The sequence below is a fragment of the Nycticebus coucang genome, chromosome 18, assembly GCF_027406575.1.
Source record: "Nycticebus coucang isolate mNycCou1 chromosome 18, mNycCou1.pri, whole genome shotgun sequence".
NCBI classification, from domain to species: domain Eukaryota; kingdom Metazoa; phylum Chordata; class Mammalia; order Primates; family Lorisidae; genus Nycticebus; species Nycticebus coucang.
In genome coordinates, this window is record NC_069797.1 from 26,906,752 (window position 1) to 26,913,176 (window position 6,425).

Consider the following 6,425-nt stretch of genomic DNA (forward strand, 5'->3'; position numbering starts at 1 on the left):
AATGTTCTTAAATTCTAATTTTCAATTATAAAGAAAAAATAGATAGAATGAGGCTTTTCAAGGAATTCTTGCACATTTCTCTAATAATCTGGCAGGCGCAGTCTTAGAATTCAGGCTTCCTTTTTAGTTTCATTACTATTAAATACTTTCCTATGAATGGAAACATTTTTCTCAAAATATTAATTAAAAACATACTCCTAATATTAAGAATTATATAGGAGAATTTTGTAAACTCCCTATGTGTAACTCTTTCCTGTTGATATGCGATTCCTCTTCATTGAATTTGATTATCTGCTGGTGTTGGGGCCAATAGATTTGTGAATATCCTGTGGATGAGTCCATGTATAGGTGTATATATATAATTTTTCTCCAGCTAATACCTCAAATGTGTGATTGTTTACTATATGCCACACTGTGTTTGCACAGAGCAGGGTTTCCATTAAGAACGGGTATTTTTATTTCTAACTTTGAGAATCAGTTCACTGAATTTCATTGGTGTAAATTTTTTCTGTTCATCTTTTTCATGACTGAATGTAGATTCCTATTGAAAGGCCTACATTTCAAATATATATTAATTTTGTCTTTCAATATCTAGAAACATGGAAATATACATGGGTAAGAAGTATTTTCAAAATGCCTTAGTTTGATAAGTTATTAAAAATTGCGATGACTGGCTGCCAAGAGGTCTAGTAACTGCATGGCGGATGACACCTGGCATGAAGGTAATTCTCATTCACTTTGGCACCAGGTTCTGTACATTCCAATCTGATATTCTGCTTTGCCATTTCAGTACACCACTAAATAATAGAGATTTTCTATGACATTGGAGGGTTTCAGTCATTAGTTTCGGAATGGATTGCTTTTGAATCGTAGGACTATACCAATGAGGAGAAGCACACATAAAGGATGTTTCTGTTGTGTTAATGCCGAATGGTTGGTCAGGGACTTAGAGGTTAGGCCTGCTTGTTAAAATGTTTTGAGATAGAGAGGGCTAAAAGCTCTGACGGCAAATAGCAACTTTTTTTAATTTCTGACCAGTTTTTATAGCCGATCTGGCACGTCCTGCACTTACACACTATTAATCTCAAATTACACAGTGACTTAAGGTTACAACGCAAAACTAAATTAACTTTCCCTTACTGCGCATATCTACTGATAAAACTGTTACTGCTACACATTCTTCTAAAACTTCTATGATACCACATAGAGTAGTAAAGAAAAACATGCTGTTAGCCAAATGCCCACAAACCGGTAAGTACCAGCTGCAGGGGAGTGGGCTGCTTGCTTACCCGTCCTCTGAAGTCCGGACCATCTGGAGGTAGAGACCTTGTCTTACAAAAAGCACAGTGTGGAGATTCCAAAAGACTTACGGTGATGTGTCTGCAGGTGCCAGTCCCCGTAGCCAGTTTCTGAGTACTGGACTTTTACCTCCAAAGTACCCAGGCTTTATGGGCCTATTTAGGGTTCAGCCCCCGTTTCAGCCTGACTGTGTTCAGTAAGAATTCTGTCTCTGCACCAGCGCAGAAAGTGGGCACAGAGGCATATAGGGTTTTTGCCCATATGTTTTTAAATTTATTTGTACTAAGAAATGCTTCTTCCCTACTTTACTTTCTTTTAGTGTGGTTTTTAGATGGCTGCATAGGATTTTCCACTTAGTTTACTTTGTATTTTGAACAGCTGCAGGTAGCTTTCACTATGTGATAAAATTTTAATGAAAGCCTTTTATAAATTAAATGAAGAAAAACTGGTAAAGAAGAGTTTACTTGTCTATAGTGAATTCAGGATTATAAAGTAGGTTTAAAAATGAAATGTCTAAATTGTAAAATATTTAATGTTATATAAGACAGATAAATTTTCTGTGTGAGAATTCTGTCAAAGAGAACACTTTTCATTTTTAATGAATGTTCTGCTGAATGCATTTTTGTCTTTCAGTCTCTGTAGTTTCTCTCAATATATTAATAAAGAGGTCCGTTCTCACTGTAAAAAAATAAAAAAGTTACGACAGGGCTACTAGCCAAGTGAGACACAGAGCGGGAAATACAATGTGGAAAACATGAAATGACAGAAGTTTATAACTTGTAGCCCCATGAAGGAAGAGGGGAAGCAATTAGGGACAATAGGAAGGTCACAGGGACAGTTTGCACAGCCAGGAGGTGAGCAGGAGAGAGATGGGCTTAGGCCTTTACTGGTGTCCAGGACATTACTTAAGCAGGTTTCCCATGGGGAGCTCTAACAGATGGGCTTAGAGCACATCCCTCTGGTGCACATCCCAGAGGGTCACAGCATGACTAAGAGATGGTCACTGTGCACATCTGCACAGGCTATATGGGATGTCAGGGTCACAGGAGTGAGTCAGACTGATGGAGTCAACATGTCCCAGACGGAGGTGATCACCCACAGAGGATTGTATAGAACAGATATCTGGACCAACCACACTGAAGAACTGGGAGGAGCTTGATTACAAAAACAGTGTCAAGGGTAACTATGTCCTGCTTCTGGTATGAGAAGGTTGGGCCTATATTCACAATGGATGCTGAGGAACAAAAAATATAAAAATCTACTACACATCCTCAGAATTCACTCCTAAACCTGCTCTTCTACTCCTGCTGATGTAAATTGAAAACACCCTGTAGTTCCTTCAGTATACAGGCTCTCTTCTCCAGAAGCAGGTACCACCCCATCTGTGTGATGCTGAGAACTAACTCAAGGGCCTAGACAGGCAATGAGGGGATATAGGGGTGGGATGTGAGGAGATTCACCTCAGCTGTAAGCACTGAGCTGCTGTCACTGGAAAACTTTTCTTCTAACACTGACCATGAGATTTCCTAACACAGCAAAGTAACTTCTGGGAAGATGGGGGCCAGGGAGACAGGTGTTCAAAAGTCATTGGCATTGAGTGTGAGTGCTCAAACATTCCATTCCTCCCTGCAGTAGCCTACATCTTCCCCATCTCAGCTTGATCTAGGGATGAGCCCTGGAGGATCCATAAGCAAAGTGGGGTTATGATTCTAAATCCTCACCATCAGTGCCACGACTTGGTTTTCATCCTCAGCTGCTGAACAAAGAAAAGATTGACCCTTTCAAATTGCCCTGGAGGTTTTCTTATTTTCCACGTGTGTGCTTGCTGGGATTAAATATGTCCTTCCCCTTATACTGATTTCCAGGGCCTGCAGAAGAAACCAGTTCATACTACAACCTTTATACTTCTATTGTATTGACAAATCCTAATTGCCACAGACCCTGGATCTCCCATTGCTGTGCCATGACCCTCACTTTATCCTCAACCACCACTGGTGATCTTCTGAATATCACTGCATTTCATGGATCACTGTTGAGCCATTCTCTGGGGAAGGAGAGGATTCCTGCCATATTAAATGTTAAACTCACCCAATTCCATTATTCCATCTTTGAGGGTTTGATTCCTGCATCCATTCAAGATACCATTTATCACAAGAATCCTCACAGGAAACAGAATTAGCAAAGGTTAATATAAGTGAAGTTTAATAAAGGCACTATTTACAAAGGCATGGGGGAGGGGGAGGGAAACCACCAGGGATAGTGCAAAATCCTGAGGCTAGGAACAGGACGGCCTTTGCACCCCAGGCCTGACGAACAAGAGGAGGGGGCCAGTTATGAAAGGAGAGAGAGAGAGAGAGAGAAGACCCGTTCCTTGGTACAAATTGTAACTCTTAAAGATGCAGCAGCCACAAGTTCGTAGTTCATCAGTAAACTTTTCTCCCTCCCTCCCTTTCCTTCCTCCAATGTCTGCTGCAGCTCTCTATTGACTGACCCTGCCAGAAGATTCCCACAGCTCCGGGTACAGTGGAAAGCAAAGAAGAACTGATCTGGACAAGCAAAAAGAAGCTGTCCAGCTCACCCCCAGTCAGTGCTGTCTGCTGCGATCCGATGTTTAGATTTTCTTTTTTTATTTCCAGCTAATGTGAGTGTAAAAACCACTAAGATACAATATTTGCATTTCTCAGGTAGAGTCCTCTCTTGCAGTTGTGTCCTACACACAAAAGCTGTGCCACATACCCTGACACAGTGTCCATTAAGTGTGAGCACACCAATCCCCTCGCCTCCTCTCCTCTCCCTCGCTCTGCCTCCCCCCAACCTGAATTGAATTGAGTTATTGTCTTATGTGGGCTTGTAGATGATCTGTTGTTTCCCTTTAAAGACTGGGTCCTCTCTAGCAAAAGGGGTATTGGAAATAAAAACAAATGATAGCTGTTCTTTGCAGCTGCAGAGGGCAGACAGAATCACAACTGCAATTCAGCTTTGAGGTCTGGTTTATGTGATTTGCTGTAAAAATTTTTAAGCTGAGAAAATGCACAAAATATTCTATTGTACTCTTTTGTCAAGTATTAAGACTTGGGTAGAAATATTAAACTCTAAGCATCCCTTTCTGCTTGTCAGTCAAATATAAAAATGTCCTTGAAAACAAGTTTTTTCAAGAAACTTACATTTGAACAATTATTTTTATATTTTATGGATTGTAATCTTTAGGAGCCTTTGGGCATGTTACACTGCTAGCCTCAGGTATTAATTCATGAATTACCTAAATAATGGTTTTAAATTTCCACCCACTTTCATAGTCTTAACAGACTGCAAATTTAATTCATTTCCCCTTTGTACTTTAAAGTAGATATCCAACCTCAATAGATTTCTTATTTTATTTATTTATTAATTTTTATTTTAACTAAAATTATAAGGATCTGTTTTATCTTTCTATAACATCATATAGATCACAAGTGTGTGATCTGATGCAGTGACTTCTACTTTCTATAAGTTCTACCAGCAGATATTGAGTTCATAGTAGAATTTCTATTTATAAAGCAGAAAGCAAAGCCATACCTCAAGTTCCCTTTACGTAATATAAGAATTAGAATGTGTTCTTGTTTGGTTTCCTTTTGGGGCTTCAAATTCATGGTCTCTGTTGAATTATTCAAAAATATAGGATATAGATTATGTGCAATATGCAAAATGCTGCCAAGACAATTATATTTTAAAAACTATTTACAGTAATTTTATTGAATTTTGTAAACACACATACAGAAGAGTTAATGTAGCTGGATATAGAATAGTGAGTTGTGAGAGTTTCCACTTAAAACTCTGATAATTTTATGGCATTGGTGTTTTGTCAGGAGAAATCTTAAGCTTGTTGGTTTTCTATTTCTTTCTAAGTAATCTATTATTCTCTGGCATTGACATTTTTATTCTGAAAATAAATTTTTCCTAGCCCTACAATACCAAAATATCAATAGGATACGTGCAGGGGGTTTTCACTAAGATTCTCTAGAGCAGTGGTTCTCAACCTTCCTAATGTGGCGGCTGTTTAATATGTTTCCTCATGTTGTGGTGACCCCAACCATAAAATTATTTTCATAACATAACAGTACTTTTGCTACAGTTGAGAATCATAATATAACTATCTGATATGCAGGAGACCCCAAAGGGGTTGCGACCCACAGGTTGAGAACTGCTGCTCTACAATGTGGTGAGGCTTTCGCTCTGTGATGAGATGTTTGGATTCACTGTAATATTTGATTCACCTTAGTATAACTTTCATGTTTTCTTTTTTTCACCTTGTTCTTTACTTTCTGTGCAAATACTATTTTTTTATGTTAGAGTTCCATGTACTCTTTATAACCAAGTTTTTTTTTTGTTTTACACTGGTTGTCATTTTCATTTTCCTTTCAGAAAGACTGTGAATTCTGTCCTGTATAGTACTAATGAATTTTTCTGAATTGCCATTTCTGTCTAAACTGCTGATTTAAATACCTTTTTCTGCCACTAACTTTTTGCTTTCTCCAGATAAATTTTATTTTCATCTAAATTTCTTCTTTACACTGTCTCCTGTTCTCAATGTTTAAGAACATGAAAGAGTGGCGGCGCCTGTGGCTCAGTGAGTAGGGCGCTGGCCCCATATACTGAGGGTAGCGTGTTCAAACCCAGCAACAGCAAAACTGCAACAAAAATAGCTGGGCATTGAGTGGGCACCTGCAGTCCAAGCTACTTGGGAGGCTGAGGCAAAGAATTGCCTAAGTCCAAGAGCTGGAGGTTGCTGTGAGGTGTGACAGAACAGGACTCAACCAAGGGCGACAAAGTGAGACTCAGTCTGTAAGACAAACAAAGACAAAGAAAAAAAAAACATGATAGAGGTAATTTCAAAACAGTTTTCTGTTCTCTTTTTTAAAGTGCTTTGAAGTTAAAATTTCCTCCTAAGGACATGTGGTATTGTTCCTATTCTCTTATTCTCCAAATGCTTTTCAGAAATTATTCCTATTTCTGAAAATTTATTCAATGAGCTGGGAATTAACTAAGCCTGGAGTTTTCCAACACACAATTAAATCTAGCCTCTCTGACCTGAAGGAAAACACCACATGTTCTCTGTTTAGGGGGAGAGAGGTGGTTACGATTCCTTT